This window comes from Pleurodeles waltl, chromosome 4_1, assembly GCF_031143425.1.
Source record: "Pleurodeles waltl isolate 20211129_DDA chromosome 4_1, aPleWal1.hap1.20221129, whole genome shotgun sequence".
NCBI classification, from domain to species: domain Eukaryota; kingdom Metazoa; phylum Chordata; class Amphibia; order Caudata; family Salamandridae; genus Pleurodeles; species Pleurodeles waltl.
Window position 1 is genome coordinate 39,282,456 of NC_090442.1, and position 20,636 is coordinate 39,303,091.

Below are 20,636 nucleotides of genomic sequence, written 5' to 3' on the forward strand. Positions count from 1 at the left end.
TGTTGTATACGTATTGCATATCCGTGGCATTTATGAAGAGGTACTTTGGTATGGCAGAAAGACAGAAAAGTAGCAATGCTGATGGCATAACGTGACTGATTGTGCAGTTTGCATTGGGCTTTCTTAATGAGTGAGAGTGAAAGGAGTATTGTAAGAGTGTGTTTCCAGTTTGTATGTGAAGATAAGTTGGGTGCTGTGAGAAAAAGACTCAACCATGAAGGGACTTGAACCCTCGATGTTCTGATCCGAAGTCAGACGCCTTATCCATTAATCCACATGGTCTCTGACTGCAACATGTTTGGGTGTTTAGGGTTAGGTGGTATGAATGGATGTGGAACATATCAATTACAGGTGCGCAGGACAGGATCCCATACCGTTCTTCATCTTCTTTCCATCAAAGGAGTTTTTTCAAACAATATCTAGATAATTTCCAAAGTTTCATATCTTATGCTGTGCTTTTTTGCCGTTAATCCTCCTTTCTTTTTTTATTGAATACTCTGTTTTATGCTGCAATGGTATTTTTGGATTATTTGAAAAGAGAATGAAACTGCTTTGACAGTAGTTCAGACTTCCCATTTCTTAACTTGCTAATTTGCTCCCTGAATTAGCTTATACAAGTGACATGAACAGGGCCTTGACCTAAGCACGTACCTGAAAGCCTGTCACCACCTCTAGAAATAAAATTCACAGCAGCTCAAAACATTCATTTTGAAAGAGAATATTTCAAGTGAGTCCAAGTTTAATTTCAATAAAGAAAGTTGTATAAAATGACACGCTGCACATTTGGGTAACCAGCATGACTCTTTTCAGTGAAGAAGTGGAATGGTTCTGTTGCAATATACTATCACCCTGGCAAGCTGCTACGAGGAAGAGTAAACAATATGATTAGGTTTCAGCAAAAATGTATTAGTTCAGGGTGTGCACCTCAGATAGACTTAAACTTACACACCCTGGTCTGTGAGAGTAGTGCCCTATCCATTGCGGCATTGAGGGTAATCTGCAAGACAGAGTTCCAAAATCATCCTTTCATCTCAGTTCATGGCCTCATACAGTATTTCTGCAGTCATTCGTTTCACTTTTCTGTCTTTAATTAAACTGACCATTTTAAACCTCCGGCACCCACCACTTCAATCTTACCGTTTTTGTGCTATCATAGGGCCTTGGAACTTTTGGCAAGTGGACAGAAGCAGTCAGAGAACCACATCACAATACATACTTCTTTGCCTGATACCTTTCACAACAAACTGCTCTTGGAAAAACACGTTAACCGGTCCTTGCTCTCAGACAGACACAGAAAGCCTATCACCACCTCTACGAACATATTTCAATCAAACCAATATATATCATTCAACAATTATGCCTTTGTATCAATATAACTACAACTCGAGACAGAAAGGAATTTAAAAAACAATCTGCCCATTTGAATAACCAGCAGAGTTTTAAGGACGTACAAATTGGAATGTGACAATTTCAGAGTTCCTCATTCATAAGAAGTCTGTGAGATAGTATCTCAGAAAGATCTCAAGTTTATAGCAAAAATGGTTGTAAGGGTGATTTTTACCACACAATTGCAACTAGGTGACTCAATCTGCAAGAGACCAGACCTTGACAGATTACACAACTGGGGCAACAGCAAAGGCAGCAATTGTGTCAATCCTTAATGATTCTTCTCTAGTACTATACTTTTTCTGAGGGACAATTTGCATTATTCCTGGAGAAAATCATAGAGCTTCTACCTATGCATAGTTTCTGCTTTCTGCACGCACGCACTCCCTGCACTGAATCTACCCACAGTTCTGTTCAGAATGATTGTGCCATGTCATATAGTTGTATACGTATTGCATATCCATGGCATTTATGAAGAGGTACTTTGGTATGGCAGAAAGACAGAAAAGTAGCAATGCTGAAGGCATAACGTGACTGATTGTGCAGTTTGCATTGGGCTTTATTAATGAGTGAGAGTGAAAGGAGTATTGTAAGAGTGTGTTTCCAGTTTGTATGTAAAGATAAGTTGGGTGCTGTGAGAAAAAGACTCAACCATGAAGGGACTTGAACCCTCAATCTTCTGATCCGAAGTCAGACGCCTTATCCATTAGGCCACATGGTCACTGACTGCAACATGTTTGGGTGTTTAGGGTTAGGTGGTATGAATGGATGTGGAACATATCAATTACAGGTGCGCAGGACAGGATCCCATACCGTTCTTCATCTTCTTTCCATCAAAGGAGTTTTTTCAAACAATATCTAGATAATTTCCAAAGTTTCATATCTTATGCTGTGCTTTTTTGCCGTTAATCCTCCTTTCTTCTTTTATTGAATACTCTGTTTTATGCTGCAATGGTATTTTTGGATTATTTGAAAAGAGAATGAAACTGCTTTGACAGTAGTTCAGACTTCCCATTTCTTGACTTGCTAATTTGCTCCCTGAATTAGCTTATACAAGTAACATGAACAGGGCCTTGACCTAAGCACGTACCTGAAAGCCTGTCACCACCTCTAGAAATAAAATTCACAGCAGCTCAAACATTCATTTTGAAAGAGAATATTTCAAGTGAGTCCAAGTTTAATTTCAATAAAGAAAGCTGTATAAAATGACAAGCTGCATATTTGGGTAACCAGCATGACTCTTTTCAGTGAAGAAGTGGAATGGTTCTGTTGCAATATACTATCACCCTGGCAAGCTGCTACGAGGAAGAGTAAACAATATGATTAGGTTTCAGCAAAAAAGTATTAGTTCAGGGTGTGCACCTCAGATAGACTTAAACTTACACACCCTGGTCTGTGAGAGTAGTGCCCTATCCATTGCGGCATTGAGGGTAATCTGCAAGACAGAGTTCCAAAATCATCCTTTCATCTCAGTTCATGGCCACATACAGTATTTCTGCAGTCATTCGTTTCACTTTTCTGTCTTTAATTAAACTGAATATTTTAAACCTCCGGCACCCACCACTTCAATCTTACAGTTTTTGTGCTATCATGGGGCCATGGAACTTTTGGCAAGTGGACAGAAGCAGTCAGAGAACCACATCACAATACATACTCATTTGCCTGATACCTTTCACAACAAACTGCTCTTGGAAAAAGACGTTAACCGGTCCTTGCTCTCAGACAGACACAGAAAGCCTATCACCACCTCTATGAACATATTTCAATCAAACCAATATATATCATTCAAGAATTATGCCTCTGTATCAATATAACTACAACTAGAGACAGAAAGGAATTTAAAAAACAATCTGCCCATTTGAATAACCAGCATAGTTTTAAGGACGTACAAATTGGAATGTGACAATTTCAGAGTTCCTCATTCATAAGAAGTCTGTGAGATAGTATCTCAGAAAGATCTCAAGTTTATAGCAAAAATGGTTGTAAGGGTGATTTTTACCACACAATTGCAACTAGGTGCCTCAATCTGCAAGAGACCAGTCCTTGACAGATTACACAACTGGGGCAACAGCAAAGGCAGCAATTGCGTCAATCCTTTATGATTCTTCTCTAGTACTATACTTTTTCTGAGGGACAATTTGCATTATTCCTGGAGAAAATCATAGAGCTTCTACCCATGCATAGTTTCTGCTTTCTGCACGCACACACTCCCTGCACTGAATCTACCCACAGTTCTGTTCGGAATGATTGTGCCATGTCATATTGTTGTATACGTATTGCATATCCGTGGCATTTATGAAGAGGTACTTTGGTATGGCAGAAAGACAGAAAAGTAGCAATGCTGAAGGCATAACGTGACTGATTGTGCAGTTTGCATTGGGCTTTCTTAATGAGTGAGAGTGAAAGGAGTATTGTAAGAGTGTATTTCCAGTTTGTATGTAAAGATAAGTTGAGTGCTGTGAGAAAAAGACTCAACCATGAAGGGACTTGAACCCTCAATCTCCTGATCCGAAGTCAGACGCCTTATCCATTAGGCCACATGGTCACTGACAGCAATATGTTTGGTTGTTTAGGGTTAGGTGGTATGAATGGATGTGGAACATATCAATTACAGGTGCGCAGGACAGGATCCCATACCGTTCTTCATCTTCTTTCCATCAAAGGAGTTTTTTCAAACAATATCTAGATAATTTCCAAAGTTTCATATCTTATGATGTGCTTTTTTGCTGTTAATCCTCCTTTCTTCTTTTATTGAATACTCTGTTTTATGCTGCAATGGTATTTTGGATTATTTGAAAAGAGAATGAAACTGCTTTGACAGTAGTTCAGACTTCCCATTTCTTGACTTGCTAATTTGCTCCCTGAATTAGCTTATACAAGTGACATGAACAGGGCCTTGACCTAAGCACGTACCTGAAAGCCTGTCACCACCTCTAGAAATAAAAGTCACAGCAGCTCAAAACATTCATTTTGAAAGAGAATATTTCAAGTGAGTCCAAGTTTAATTTCAATAAAGAAAGCTGTATAAAATGACACGCTGCTCATTTGGGTAACCAGCATGACACTTTTCAGTGAAGAAGTGGAATGGTTCTGTTGCAATATACTATCACCCTGGCAAGCTGCTACGAGGAAGAGTAAACAATATGATTAGGTTTCAGCAAAAATGTATTAGTTCAGGGTGTGCACCTCAGATAGACTTAAACTTACACACCCTGGTCTGTGAGAGTAGTGCCCTATCCATTGCGGCATTGAGGGTAATCTGCAAGACAGAGTTCCAAAATCATCCTTTCATCTCAGTTCATGGCCACATACAGTATTTCTGCAGTCATTCGTTTCACTTTTCTGTCTTTAATTAATCTGACCATTTTAAACCTCCGGCACCCACCACTTCAATCTTACTGTTTTTGTGCTATCATAGGGCCTTGGAACTTTTGGCAAGTGGGCAGAAGCAGTCAGAGAACCACATCACAATACATACTCCTTTGCCTGATACCTTTCACAATAAACTGCTCTTGGAAAAACACGTTAACCGGTCCTTGCTCTCAGACAGACACAGAAAGCCTATCACCACCTCTACGAACATATTTCAATCAAACCAATATATATCATTCAACAATTATGCCTCTGTATCAATATAACTATAACTCGAGACAGAAAGGAATTTAAAAAACAATCTGCCCATTTGAATAACCAGCATAGTTTTAAGGACGTACAAATTGGAATGTGACAATTTCAGAGTTCCTCATTCATAAGAAGTCTGTGAGATAGTATCTCAGAAAGATCTCAAGTTTATAGCAAAAATGGTTGTAAGGGTGATTTTTACCACACAATTGCAACTAGGTGCCTCAATCTGCAAGAGACCAGTCCTTGACAGATTACACAACTGGGGCAACAGCAAAGGCAGCAATTGTGTCAATCCTTTATGATTCTTCTCTAGTACTATACTTTTTCTGAGGGACAATTTGCATTATTCCTGGAGAAAATCATAGAGCTTCTACCCATGCATAGTTTCTGCTTTCTGCACGCACACTCTCCCTGCACTGAATCTACCCACAGTTCTGTTCAGAATGATTGTGCCATGTCATATTGTTGTATACGTATTGCATATCCGTGGCATTTATGAAGAGGTACTTTGGTATGGCAGAAAGACAGAAAAGTAGCAATGCTAATGGCATAACGTGACTGATTGTGCAGTTTGCATTGGGCTTTCTTAATGAGTGAGAGTGAAAGGAGTATTGTAAGAGTGTGTTTCCAGTTTGTATGTAAAGATAAGTTGGGTGCTGTGAGAAAAAGACTCAACCATAAAGGGACTCGAACCCTCAATCTCCTGATCCGAAGTCAGACGCCTTATCCATTAGGCCACATGGTCACTGACTGCAACATGTTTGGGTGTTTAGGGTTAGGTGGTATGAATGGATGTGGAACATATCAATTACAGGTGCGCAGGACAGGATCCCATACCGTTCTTCATCTTCTTTCCATCAAAGGAGTTTTTTCAAACAATATCTAGATAATTTCCAAAGTTTCATATCTTATGCTGTGCTTTTTTGCCGTTAATCCTCCTTTCTTCTTTTATTGAATACTCTGTTTTATGCTGCAATGGTATTTTTGGATTATTTGAAAAGAGAATGAAACTGCTTTGACAGTAGTTCAGACTTCCCATTTCTTGACTTGCTAATTTGCTCCCTGAATTAGCTTATACAAGTAACATGAACAGGGCCTTGACCTAAGCACGTACCTGAAAGCCTGTCACCACCTCTAGAAATAAAATTCACAGCAGCTCAAACATTCATTTTGAAAGAGAATATTTCAAGTGAGTCCAAGTTTAATTTCAATAAAGAAAGCTGTATAAAATGACAAGCTGCATATTTGGGTAACCAGCATGACTCTTTTCAGTGAAGAAGTGGAATGGTTCTGTTGCAATATACTATCACCCTGGCAAGCTGCTACGAGGAAGAGTAAACAATATGATTAGGTTTCAGCAAAAATGTATTAGTTCAGGGTGTGCACCTCAGATAGACTTAAACTTACACACCCTGGTCTGTGAGAGTAGTGCCCTATCCATTGCGGCATTGAGGGTAATCTGCAAGACAGAGTTCCAAAATCATCCTTTCATCTCAGTTCATGGCCACATACAGTATTTCTGCAGTCATTCGTTTCACTTTTCTGTCTTTAATTAAACTGACCATTTTAAACCTCCGGCACCCACCACTTCAATCTTACAGTTTTTGTGCTATCATGGGGCCATGGAACTTTTGGCAAGTGGACAGAAGCAGTCAGAGAACCACATCACAATACATACTCATTTGCCTGATACCTTTCACAACAAACTGCTCTTGGAAAAAGACGTTAACCGGTCCTTGCTCTCAGACAGACACAGAAAGCCTATCACCACCTCTATGAACATATTTCAATCAAACCAATATATATCATTCAAGAATTATGCCTCTGTATCAATATAACTACAACTAGAGACAGAAAGGAATTTAAAAAACAATCTGCCCATTTGAATAACCAGCATAGTTTTTAATACGTACAAATTGGAATGTGACAATTTCAGAGTTCCTCATTCATAAGAAGTCTGTGAGATAGTATCTCAGAAAGATCTCAAGTTTATAGCAAAAATGGTTGTAAGGGTGATTTTTACCACACAATTGCAACTAGGTGCCTCAATCTGCAAGACACCAGTCCTTGACAGATTACACAACTGGGGCAACAGCAAAGGCAGCAATTGTGTCAATCCTTTATGATTCTTCTCTAGTACTATACTTTTTCTGAGGGACAATTTGCATTATTCCTGGAGAAAATCATAGAGCTTCTATCCATGCATAGTTTCTGCTTTCTGCACGCACACACTCCCTGCACTGAATCTACCCACAGTTCTGTTCAGAATGATTGTGCCATGTCATATTGTTGTATACGTATTGCATATCCAAGGCATTTATGAAGAGGTACTTTGGTATGGCAGAAAGACAGAAAAGTAGTAATGCTGAAGGCATAACGTGACTGATTGTGCAGTTTGCATTGGGCTTTCTTAATGAGTGAGAGTGAAAGGAGTATTGTAAGAGTGTGTTTCCAGTTTGTATGTAAAGATAAGTTGGGTGCTGTGAGAAAAAGACTCAACCAGGATGGGACTCGAACCCTCAACTTTTTGATCCGAAGTCAGACGCCTTATCCACTAGGCCACATGGTCACTGACTGCAACATGTTTGGGTGTTTAGGGTTAGGTGGTATGAATGGATGTGGAACATATCAATTACAGGTGCGCAGGACAGGGTCCCATACCGTTCTTCATCTTCTTTCCATCAAAGGAGTTTTTTCAAACAATATCTAGATAATTTCCAAAGTTTCATATCTTATGCTGTGCTTTTTTGCCGTTAATCCTCCTTTCTTCTTTTATTGAATACTCTGTTTTATGCTGCAATGGTATTTTTGGATTATTTGAAAAGAGAATGAAACTGCTTTGACAGTAGTTCAGACTTCCCATTTCTTGACTTGCAAATTTGCTCCCTGAATTAGCTTATACAAGTGACATGAACAGGGCCTTGACCTAAGCACGTACCTGAAAGCCTGTCACCACCTCTAGAAATAAAATTCACAGCAGCTCAAACATTCATTTTGAAAGAGAATATTTCAAGTGAGTCCAAGTTTAATTTCAATAAAGAAAGCTGTATAAAATGACAAGCTGCATATTTGGGTAACCAGCATGACTCTTTTAAGTGAAGAAGTGGAATGGTTCTGTTGCAATATACTATCACCCTGGCAAGCTGCTACGAGGAAGAGTAAACAATATGATTAGGTTTCAGCAAAAATGTTTTAGTTCAGGGTGTGCACCTCAGATAGACTTAAACTTACACACCCTGGTCTGTGAGAGTAGTGCCCTATCCATTGCGGCATTGAGGGTAATCTGCAAGACAGAGTTCCAAAATCATCCTTTCATCTCAGTTCATGGCCACATACAGTATTTCTGCAGTAATTCGTTTCACTTTTCTGTCTTTAATTAAACTGACCATTTTAAACCTCCGGCACCCACCACTTCAATCTTACAGTTTTTGTGCTATCATAGGGCCATGGAACTTTTGGCAAGTGGACAGAAGCAGTCAGAGAACCACATCACAATACATACTCATTTGCCTGATACCTTTCACAATAAACTGCTCTTGGAAAAAGACGTTAACCGGTCCTTGCTCTCAGACAGACACAGAAAGCCTATCACCACCTCTACGAACATATTTCAATTAAACCAATATATATCATTCAACAATTATGCCTCTGTATCAATATAACTACAACTCGAGACAGAAAGGAATTTAAAAAACAATCTGCCCATTTGAATAACCAGCATAGTTTTAAGGACGTACACATTGGAATATGACAATTTCAGAGTTCCTCATTCATAAGAAGTCTGTGAGATAGTATCTCAGAAAGATCTCAAGTTTATAGCAAAAATGGTTGTAAGGGTGATTTTTACCACACAATTGCAACTAGGTGCCTCAATCTGCAAGAGACCAGTCCTTGACAGATTACACAACTGGGGCAACAGCAAAGGCAGCAATTGTGTCAATCCTTTATGATTCTTCTCTAGTACTATACTTTTTCTGAGGGACAATTTGCATTATTCCTGGAGAAAATCATAGAGCTTCTATCCATGCATAGTTTCTGCTTTCTGCACGCACACACTCCCTGCAGTGAATCTACCCACAGTTCTGTTCAGAATGATTGTGCCATGTCATATTGTTGTATACGTATTGCATATCCAAGGCATTTATGAAGAGGTACTTTGGTATGGCAGAAAGACAGAAAAGTAGCAATGCTGAAGGCATAACGTGACTGATTGTGCAGTTTGCATTGGGCTTTCTTAATGAGTGAGAGTGAAAGGAGTATTGTAAGAGTGTGTTTCCAGTTTGTATGTAAAGATAAGTTGGGTGCTGTGAGAAAAAGACTCAACCATGAAGGGACTCGAACCCTCAATCTTCTGATCCGAAGTCAGACGCCTTATCCATTAGGCCACATGGTCACTGACTGCAATATGTTTGGGTGTTTAGGGTTAGGTGGTATGAATGGATGTGGAACATATCAATTACATGTGCGCAGGACAGGATCCCATACCGTTCTTCATCTTCTTTCCATCAAAGGAGTTTTTTCAAATAATATCTAGATAATTTCCAAAGTTTCATATCTTATGCTGTGCTTTTTTGCCGTTAATCCCCCTTTCTTCTTTTATTGAATACTCTGTTTTATGCTGCAATGGTATTTTTGGATTATTTGAAAAGAGAATGAAACTGCTTTGACAGTAGTTCAGACTTCCCATTTCTTGACTTGCTAATTTGCTCCCTGAATTAGCTTATACAAGTGACATGAACAGGGCCTTGACCTAAGCACGTACCTGAAAGCCTGTCACCACCTCTAGAAATAAAAGTCACAGCAGCTCAAAACATTCATTTTGAAAGAGAATATTTCAAGTGAGTCCAAGTTTAATTTCAATAAAGAAAGCTGTATAAAATGACACGCTGCTCATTTGGGTAACCAGCATGACACTTTTCAGTGAAGAAGTGGAATGGTTCTGTTGCAATATACTATCACCCTGGCAAGCTGCTACGAGGAAGAGTAAACAATATGATTAGGTTTCAGCAAAAATGTATTAGTTCAGGGTGTGCACCTCAGATAGACTTAAACTTACACACCCTGGTCTGTGAGAGTAGTGCCCTATCCATTGCGGCATTGAGGGTAATCTGCAAGACAGAGTTCCAAAATCATCCTTTCATCTCAGTTCATGGCCACATACAGTATTTCTGCAGTCATTCGTTTCACTTTTCTGTCTTTAATTAATCTGACGATTTTAAACCTCCGGCACCCACCACTTCAATCTTACTGTTTTTGTGCTATCATAGGGCCTTGGAACTTTTGGCAAGTGGGCAGAAGCAGTCAGAGAACCACATCACAATACATACTCCTTTGCCTGATACCTTTCACAATAAACTGCTCTTGGAAAAACACATTAACCGGTCCTTGCTCTCAGACAGACACAGCAAGCCTATCACCACCTCTACGAACATATTTCAATCAAACCAATATATATCATTCAACAATTATGCCTCTGTATCAATATAACTATAACTCGAGACAGAAAGGAATTTAAAAAACAATCTGCCCATTTGAATAACCAGCATAGTTTTAAGGACATACAAATTGGAATGTGACAATTTCAGACTTCCTCATTCATAAGAAGTCTGTGAGATAGTATCTAAGAAAGATCTCAAGTTTATAGCAAAAATGGTTGTAAGGGTGATTTTTACCACACAATTGCAACTAGGTGCCTCAATCTGCAAGAGTCCAGTCCTTGACAGATTACACAACTGGGGCAACAGCAAAGGCAGCAATTGTGTCAATCCTTTATGATTCTTCTCTAGTACTATACTTTTTCTGAGGGACAATTTGCATTATTCCTGGAGAAAATCATAGAGCTTCTACCCATGCATAGTTTCTGCTTTCTGCACGCACACACTCCCTGCACTGAATCTACCCACAGTTCTGTTCAGAATGATTGTGCCATGTCATATTGTTGTATACGTATTGCATATCCGTGGCATTTATGAAGAGGTACTTTGGTATGGCAGAAAGACAGAAAAGTAGCAATGCTGATGGCATAACGTGACTGATTGTGCAGTTTGCATTGGGCTTTCTTAATGAGTGAGAGTGAAAGGAGTATTGTAAGAGTGTGTTTCCAGTTTGTATGTAAAGATAAGTTGGGTGCTGTGAGAAAAAGACTCAACCATGAAGGGACTCGAACCCTCAATCTTCTGATCCGAAGTCAGGTGCCTTATCCATTAGGCCACATGGTCACTGACTGCAACATGTTTGGGTGTTTAGGGTTAGGTGGTATGAATGGATGTGGAACATATCAATTACAGGTGCGCAGGACAGGATCCCATACCGTTCTTCATCTTCTTTCCATCAAAGGAGTTTTTTCAAACAATATCTAGATAATTTCCAAAGTTTCATATCTTATGCTGTGCTTTTTTGCCGTTAATCCTCCTTTCTTCTTTTATTGAATACTCTGTTTTATGCTGCAATGGTATTTTTGGATTATTTGAAAAGAGAATGAAACTGCTTTGACAGTAGTTCAGACTTCCCATTTCATGACTTGCTAATTTGCTCCCTGAATTAGCTTATACAAGTAACATGAACAGGGCCTTGACCTAAGCACGTACCTGAAAGCCTGTCACCACCTCTAGAAATAAAATTCACAGCAGCTCAAACATTCATTTTGAAAGAGAATATTTCAAGTGAGTCCAAGTTTAATTTCAATAAAGAAAGCTGTATAAAATGACAAGCTGCATATTTGGGTAACCAGCATGACTCTTTTCAGTGAAGAAGTGGAATGGTTCTGTTGCAATATACTATCACCCTGGCAAGCTGCTACGAGGAAGAGTAAACAATATGATTAGGTTTCAGCAAAAATGTATTAGTTCAGGGTGTGCACCTCAGATAGACTTAAACTTACACACCCTGGTCTGTGAGAGTAGTGCCCTATCCATTGCGGCATTGAGGGTAATCTGCAAGACAGAGTTCCAAAATCATCCTTTCATCTCAGTTCATGGCCACATACAGTATTTCTGCAGTCATTCGTTTCACTTTTCTGTCTTTAATTAAACTGACCATTTTAAACCTCCGGCACCCACCACTTCAATCTTACAGTTTTTGTGCTATCATGGGGCCATGGAACTTTTGGCAAGTGGACAGAAGCAGTCAGAGAACCACATCACAATACATACTCATTTGCCTGATACCTTTCACAACAAACTGCTCTTGGAAAAAGACGTTAACCGGTCCTTGCTCTCAGACAGACACAGAAAGCCTATCACCACCTCTATGAACATATTTCAATCAAACCAATATATATCATTCAAGAATTATGCCTCTGTATCAATATAACTACAACTAGAGACAGAAAGGAATTTAAAAAACAATCTGCCCATTTGAATAACCAGCATAGTTTTAAGGACGTACAAATTGGAATGTGACAATTTCAGAGTTCCTCATTCATAAGAAGTCTGTGAGATAGTATCTCAGAAAGATCTCAAGTTTATAGCAAAAATGGTTGTAAGGGTGATTTTTACCACACAATTGCAACTAGGTGCCTCAATCTGCAAGAGACCAGTCCTTGACAGATTACACAACTGGGGCAACAGCAAAGGCAGCAATTGTGTCAATCCTTTATGATTCTTCTCTAGTACTATACTTTTTCTGAGGGACAATTTGCATTATTCCTGGAGAAAATCATAGAGCTTCTATCCATGCATAGTTTCTGCTTTCTGCACGCACACACTCCCTGCACTGAATCTACCCACAGTTCTGTTCAGAATGATTGTGCCATGTCATATTGTTGTATACGTATTGCATATCCGTGGCATTTATGAAGAGGTACTTTGGTATGGCAGAAAGACAGAAAAGTAGCAATGCTGAAGGCATAACGTGACTGATTGTGCAGTTTGCATTGGGCTTTCTTAATGAGTGAGAGTGAAAGGAGTATTGTAAGAGTGTGTTTCCAGTTTGTATGTAAAGATAAGTTGGGTGCTGTGAGAAAAAGACTCAACCATGATGGGACTCGAACCCTCAACTTTTTGATCCGAAGTCAGACGCCTTATCCACTAGGCCACATGGTCACTGACTGCAATATGTTTGGGTGTTTAGGGTTAGGTGGTATGAATGGATGTGGAACATATCAATTACAGGTGCGCAGGACAGGATCCCATACCGTTCTTCATCTTCTTTCCATCAAAGGAGTTTTTTCAAACAATATCTAGATAATTTCCAAAGTTTCATATCTTAAGCTGTTTTTTTTTGCCGTTAATCCTCCTTTCTTCTTTTATTGAATACTCTGTTTTATGCTGCAATGGTATTTTTGGATTATTTGAAAAGAGAATGAACTGACAGTAGTTCAGACTTCCCATTTCTTGACTTGCTAATTTGCTCCCTGAATTAGCTTATAGAAGTGACCTGAACAGGGCCTTGACCTAAGCACGTACCTGAAAGCCTGTCACCACCTCTAGAAATAAAATTCACAGCAGCTCAAAACATTCATTTTGAAAGAGAATATTTCAAGTGAGTCCAAGTTTAATTTCAATAAAGAAAGCTGTATAAAATGACACGCTGCACATTTGGGTAACCAGCATGACACTTTTCAGTGAAGAAGTGGAATGGTTCTGTTGCAATATACTATCACCCTGGCAAGCTGCTACGAGGAAGAGTAAACAATATGATTAGGTTTCAGCAAAAATGTATTAGTTCAGGGTGTGCACCTCAGATAGACTTAAACTTACACACCCTGGTCTGTGAGAGTAGTGCCCTATCTATTGCGGCATTGAGGGTAATCTGCAAGACAGAGTTCCAAAATCATCCTTTCATCTCAGTTCATGGCCACATACAGTATTTCTGCAGTCATTCGTTTCACTTTTCTGTCTTTAATTAAACTGACCATTTTAAACCTCCGGCACCCACCACTTCAATCTTACTGTTTTTGTGCAATCATAGGGCCTTGGAACTTTTGGCAAGTGGGCAGAAGCAGTCAGAGAACCACATCACAATACACACTCCTTTGCCTGATACCTTTCACAATAAACTGCTCTTGGAAAAAGACGTTAACCGGTCCTTGCTCTCAGACAGACACAGAAAGCCTATCACCACCTCTACGAACATATTTCAATCAAACCAATATTTATCATTCAACAATTATGCCTCTGTATCAATATAACTATAACTCGAGACAGAAAGGAATTTAAAAAACAATCTGCCCATTTGAATAACCAGCATAGTTTTAAGGACGTACAAATTGGAATGTGACAATTTCAGAGTTCCTCATTCATAAGAAGTCTGTGAGATAGTATCTCAGAAAGATCTCAAGTTTATAGCAAAAATGGTTGTAAGGGTGATTTTTACCACACAATTGCAACTAGGTGCCTCAATCTGCAAGAGACCAGTCCTTGACAGATTACACAACTGGGGCAACAGCAAAGGCAGCAATTGTGTCAATCCGTTATGATTCTTCTCTAGTACTATACTTTTTCTGAGGGACAATTTGCATTATTCCTGGAGAAAATCATAGAGCTTCTACCCATGCATAGTTTCTGCTTTCTGCACGCACACACTCCCTGCACTGAATCTACCCACAGTTCTGTTCAGAATGATTGTGCCATGTCATATTGTTGTATACGTATTGCATATCCGTGGCATTTATGAAGAGGTACTTTGGTATGGCAGAAAGACAGAAAAGTAGCAATGCTGATGGCATAACGTGACTGATTGTGCAGTTTGCATTGGGCTTTCTTAATGAGTGAGAGTGAAAGGAGTATTGTAAGAGTGTGTTTCCAGTTTGTATGTGAAGATCAGTTGGGTGCTGTGAGAAAAAGACTCAACCATGAAGGGACTCGAACCCTCAATGTTCTGATCTGAAGTCAGACGCCTTATCCATTAGGCCACATGGTCACTGACTGCAATATGTTTGGGTGTTTAGGGTTAGGTGGTATGAATGGATGTGGAACATATCAATTACAGGTGCGCAGGACAGGATCCCATACCGTTCTTCATCTTCTTTCCATCAAAGGAGTTTTTTCAAACAATATCTAGATAATTTCCAAAGTTTCATATCTTATGCTGTGCTTTTTTGCCGTTAATCCTCCTTTCTTTTTTTATTGAATACTCTGTTTTATGCTGCAATGGTATTTTTGGATTATTTGAAAAGAGAATGAAACTGCTTTGACAGTAGTTCAGACTTCCCATTTCTTAACTTGCTAATTTGCTCCCTGAATTACCTTATACAAGTGACATGAACAGGGCCTTGACCTAAGCACGTACCTGAAAGCCTGTCACCACCTCTAGAAATAAAATTCACAGCAGCTCAAAACATTCATTTTGAAAGAGAATATTTAAAGTGAGTCCAAGTTTAATTTCAATAAAGAAAGTTGTATAAAATGACACGCTGCACATTTGGGTAACCAGCATGACTCTTTTCAGTGAAGAAGTGGAATGGTTCTGTTGCAATATACTATCACCCTGGCAAGCTGCTACGAGGAAGAGTAAACAATATGATTAGGTTTCAGCAAAAATGTATTAGTTCAGGGTGTGCACCTCAGATAGACTTAAACTTACACACCCTGGTCTGTGAGAGTAGTGCCCTATCCATTGCGGCATTGAGGGTAATCTGCAAGACAGAGTTTCAAAATCATCCTTTCATCTCAGTTCATGGCCTCATACAGTATTTCTGCAGTCATTCGTTTCACTTTTCTGTCTTTAATTAAACTGACCATTTTAAACCTCCGGCACCCACCACTTCAATCTTACCGTTTTTGTGCTATCATAGGGCCTTGGAACTTTTGGCAAGTGCACAGAAGCAGTCAGAGAACCACATCACAATACATACTTCTTTGCCTGATACCTTTCACAACAAACTGCTCTTGGAAAAAGACGTTAACCGGTCCTTGCTCTCAGACAGACACAGAAAGCCTATCACCACCTCTACGAACATATTTCAATCAAACCAATATATATCATTCAACAATTATGCCTCTGTATCAATATAACTACAACTCGAGACAGAAAGGAATTTAAAAAACAATCTGCCCATTTGAATAACCAGCAGAGTTTTAAGGACGTACAAATTGGAATGTGACAATTTCAGAGTTCCTCATTGATAAGAAGTCTGTGAGATAGTATCTCAGAAAGATCTCAAGTTTATAGCAAAAATGGTTGTAAGGGTGATTTTTACCACACAATTGCAACTAGGTGACTCAATCTGCAAGAGACCAGTCCTTGACAGATTACACAACTGGGGCAACAGCAAAGGCAGCAATTGTGTCAATCCTTTATGATTCTTCTCTAGTACTATACTTTTTCTGAGGGACAATTTGCATTATTCCTGGAGAAAATCATAGAGCTTCTACCCATGCATAGTTTCTGCTTTCTGCACGCACACACTCCCTGCACTGAATCTACCCACAGTTCTGTTCAGAATGATTGTGCCATGTCATATTGTTGTATACGTGTTGCATATCCATGGCATTTATGAAGAGGTACTTTGGTATGGCAGAAAGACAGAAAAGTAGCAATGCTGAAGGCATAACGTGACTGATTGTGCAGTTTGCATTGGGCTTTCTTAATGAGTGAGAGTGAAAGGAGTATTGTAAGAGTGTGTTTCCAGTTTGTATGTAAAGATAAGTTGGGTGCTGTGAGAAAAAGACTCAACCATGAAGGGACTCGAACCCTCAATCTTCTGATCCGAAGTCAGATGCCTTATCCATTAGGCCACATGGTCACTGACTGCAACATGTTTGGGTGTTTAGGGTTAGGTGGTATGAATGGATGTGGAACATATCAATTACAGGTGCGCAGGACAGGATCCCATACCGTTCTTCATCTTCTTTCCATCAAAGGAGTTTTTTCAAACAATATCTAGATAATTTCCAAAGTTTCATATCTTATGCTGTGCTTTTTTGCCGTTAATCCTCCTTTCTTCTTTTATTGAATACTCTGTTTTATGCTGCAATGGTATTTTTGGATTATTTGAAAAGAGAATGAAACTGCTTTGACAGTAGTTCAGACTTCCCATTTCTTGACTTGCAAATTTGCTCCCTGAATTAGCTTATACAAGTGACATGAACAGGGCCTGGACCTAAGCACGTACCTGAAAGCCTGTCACCACCTCTAGAAATAAAATTCACAGCAGCTCAAACATTCATTTTGAAAGAGAATATTTCAAGTGAGTCCAAGTTTAATTTCAATAAAGAAAGCTGTATAAAATGACAAGCTGCATATTTGGGTAACCAGCATGACTCTTTTAAGTGAAGAAGTGGAATGGTTCTGTTGCAATATACTATCACCCTGGCAAGCTGCTACGAGGAAGAGTAAACAATATGATTAGGTTTCAGCAAAAATGTTTTAGTTCAGGGTGTGCACCTCAGATAGACTTAAACTTACACACCCTGGTCTGTGAGAGTAGTGCCCTATCCATTGCGGCATTGAGGGTAATCTGCAAGACAGAGTTCCAAAATCATCCTTTCATCTCAGTTCATGGCCACATACAGTATTTCTGCAGTAATTCGTTTCACTTTTCTGTCTTTAATTAAACTGACCATTTTAAACCTCCGGCACCCACCACTTCAATCTTACAGTTTTTGTGCTATCATAGGGCCATGGAACTTTTGGCAAGTGGACAGAAGCAGTCAGAGAACCACATCACAATACATACTCATTTGCCTGATACCTTTCACAATAAACTGCTCTTGGAAAAAGACGTTAACCGGTCCTTGCTCTCAGACAGACACAGAAAGCCTATCACCACCTCTACGAACATATTTCAATCAAACCAATATATATCATTCAACAATTATGCCTCTGTATCAATATAACTACAACTCGAGACAGAAAGGAATTTAAAAAACAATCTGCCCATTTGAATAACCAGCATAGTTTTAAGGACGTACACATTGGAATATGACAATTTCAGAGTTCCTCATTCATAAGAAGTCTGTGAGATAGTATCTCAGAAAGATCTCAAGTTTATAGCAAAAATGGTTGTAAGGGTGATTTTTACCACACAATTGCAACTAGGTGCCTCAATCTGCAAGAGACCAGTCCTTGACAGATTACACAACTGGGGCAACAGCAAAGGCAGCAATTGTGTCAATCCTTTATGATTCTTCTCTAGTACTATACTTTTTCTGAGGGACAATTTGCATTATTCCTGGAGAAAATCATAGAGCTTCTATCCATGCATAGTTTCTGCTTTCTGCACGCACACACTCCCTGCAGTGAATCTACCCACAGTTCTGTTCAGAATGATTGTGCCATGTCATATTGTTGTATACGTATTGCATATCCAAGGCATTTATGAAGAGGTACTTTGGTATGGCAGAAAGACAGAAAAGTAGCAATGCTGAAGGCATAACGTGACTGATTGTGCAGTTTGCATTGGGCTTTCTTAATGAGTGAGAGTGAAAGGAGTATTGTAAGAGTGTGTTTCCAGTTTGTATGTAAAGATAAGTTGGGTGCTGTGAGAAAAAGACTCAACCATGAAGGGACTCGAACCCTCAATCTTCTGATCCGAAGTCAGACGCCTTATCCATTAGGCCACATGGTCACTGACTGCAATATGTTTGGGTGTTTAGGGTTAGGTGGTATGAATGGATGTGGAACATATCAATTACATGTGCGCAGGACAGGATCCCATACCGTTCTTCATCTTCTTTCCATCAAAGGAGTTTTTTCAAATAATATCTAGATAATTTCCAAAGTTTCATATCTTATGCTGTGCTTTTTTGCCGTTAATCCCCCTTTCTTCTTTTATTGAATACTCTGTTTTATGCTGCAATGGTATTTTTGGATTATTTGAAAAGAGAATGAAACTGCTTTGACAGTAGTTCAGACTTCCCATTTCTTGACTTGCTAATTTGCTCCCTGAATTAGCTTATACAAGTGACATGAACAGGGCCTTGACCTAAGCACGTACCTGAAAGCCTGTCACCACCTCTAGAAATAAAAGTCACAGCAGCTCAAAACATTCATTTTGAAAGAGAATATTTCAAGTGAGTCCAAGTTTAATTTCAATAAAGAAAGCTGTATAAAATGACACGCTGCTCATTTGGGTAACCAGCATGACACTTTTCAGTGAAGAAGTGGAATGGTTCTGTTGCAATATACTATCACCCTGGCAAGCTGCTACGAGGAAGAGTAAACAATATGATTAGGTTTCAGCAAAAATGTATTAGTTCAGGGTGTGCACCTCAGATAGACTTAAACTTACACACCATGGTCTGTGAGAGTAGTGCCCTATCCATTGCGGCATTGAGGGTAATCTGCAAGACAGAGTTCCAAAATCATCCTTTCATCTCAGTTCATGGCCACATACAGTATTTCTGCAGTCATTCGTTTCACTTTTCTGTCTTTAATTAATCTGACCATTTTAAACCTCCGGCACCCACCACTTCAATCTTACTGTTTTTGTGCTATCATAGGGCCTTGGAACTTTTGGCAAGTGGGCAGAAGCAGTCAGAGAACCACATCACAATACATACTCCTTTGCCTGATACCTTTCACAATAAACTGCTCTTGGAAAAACACGTTAACCGGTCCTTGCTCTCAGACAGACACAGAAAGCCTATCACCACCTCTACGAACATATTTCAATCAAACCAATATATATCATTCAACAATTATGCCTCTGTATCAATATAACTATAACTCGAGACAGAAAGGAATTTAAAAAACAATCTGCCCATTTGAATAACCAGCATAGTTTTAAGGACATACAAATTGGAATGTGACAATTTCAGACTTCCTCATTCATAAGAAGTCTGTGAGATAGTATCTCAGAAAGATCTCAAGTTTATAGCAAAAATGGTTGTAAGGGTGATTTTTACCACACAATTGCAACTAGGTGCCTCAATCTGCAAGAGTCCAGTCCTTGACAGATTACACAACTGGGGCAACAGCAAAGGCAGCAATTGTGTCAATCCTTTATGATTCTTCTCTAGTACTATACTTTTTCTGAGGGACAATTTGCATTATTCCTGGAGAAAATCATAGAGCTTCTACCCATGCATAGTTTCTGCTTTCTGCACGCACACACTCCCTGCACTGAATCTACCCACAGTTCTGTTCAGAATGATTGTGCCATGTCATATTGTTGTATACGTATTGCATATCCAAGGCATTTATGAAGAGGTACTTTGGTATGGCAGAAAGACAGAAAAGTAGCAATGCTGAAGGCATAACGTGACTGATTGTGCAGTTTGCATTGGGCTTTCTTAATGAGTGAGAGTGAAAGGAGTATTGTAAGAGTGTGTTTCCAGTTTGTATGTAAAGATAAGTTGGGTGCTGTGAGAAAAAGACTCAACCATGAAGGGACTCGAACCCTCAATCTTCTGATCCGAAGTCAGGTGCCTTATCCATTAGGCCACATGGTCACTGACTGCAATATGTTTGGGTGTTTAGGGTTAGGTGGTATGAATGGATGTGGAACATATCAATTACATGTGCGCAGGACAGGATCCCATACCGTTCTTCATCTTCTTTCCATCAAAGGAGTTTTTTCAAATAATATCTAGATAATTTCCAAAGTTTCATATCTTATGCTGTGCTTTTTTGCCGTTAATCCCCCTTTCTTCTTTTATTGAATACTCTGTTTTATGCTGCAATGGTATTTTTGGATTATTTGAAAAGAGAATGAAACTGCTTTGACAGTAGTTCAGACTTCC

The 20,636-nt window shown here is 39.2% G+C and overlaps 8 non-coding genes across 8 annotated transcripts; all 8 read right to left on the bottom strand.

Moving 5' to 3' along the window:
* Window positions 1-2,034: 2,034 nt before the first annotated feature.
* TRNAR-UCG (transfer RNA arginine (anticodon UCG)) lies at window positions 2,035-2,107 on the bottom strand. Its single transcript has one exon. It is a non-coding gene; the product is annotated as a tRNA-Arg (tRNA).
* A 1,751-nt stretch (window positions 2,108-3,858) lies between these two features.
* TRNAR-UCG (transfer RNA arginine (anticodon UCG)) lies at window positions 3,859-3,931 on the bottom strand. Its single transcript has one exon. It is a non-coding gene; the product is annotated as a tRNA-Arg (tRNA).
* Window positions 3,932-5,682: 1,751 nt separating this feature from the next.
* TRNAR-UCG (transfer RNA arginine (anticodon UCG)) lies at window positions 5,683-5,755 on the bottom strand. The gene has a single exon. It is a non-coding gene; the product is annotated as a tRNA-Arg (tRNA).
* Window positions 5,756-9,330: 3,575 nt separating this feature from the next.
* On the bottom strand, window positions 9,331-9,403 carry TRNAR-UCG (transfer RNA arginine (anticodon UCG)). Its single transcript has one exon. It is a non-coding gene; the product is annotated as a tRNA-Arg (tRNA).
* A 1,752-nt stretch (window positions 9,404-11,155) lies between these two features.
* TRNAR-UCG (transfer RNA arginine (anticodon UCG)) lies at window positions 11,156-11,228 on the bottom strand. Its single transcript has one exon. It is a non-coding gene; the product is annotated as a tRNA-Arg (tRNA).
* A 5,395-nt stretch (window positions 11,229-16,623) lies between these two features.
* TRNAR-UCG (transfer RNA arginine (anticodon UCG)) lies at window positions 16,624-16,696 on the bottom strand. Its single transcript has one exon. It is a non-coding gene; the product is annotated as a tRNA-Arg (tRNA).
* Window positions 16,697-18,447: 1,751 nt separating this feature from the next.
* Window positions 18,448-18,520, bottom strand: TRNAR-UCG (transfer RNA arginine (anticodon UCG)). The gene has a single exon. It is a non-coding gene; the product is annotated as a tRNA-Arg (tRNA).
* A 1,752-nt stretch (window positions 18,521-20,272) lies between these two features.
* Window positions 20,273-20,345, bottom strand: TRNAR-UCG (transfer RNA arginine (anticodon UCG)). Its single transcript has one exon. It is a non-coding gene; the product is annotated as a tRNA-Arg (tRNA).
* Between the last annotated feature and the right edge of the window lie 291 nt (window positions 20,346-20,636).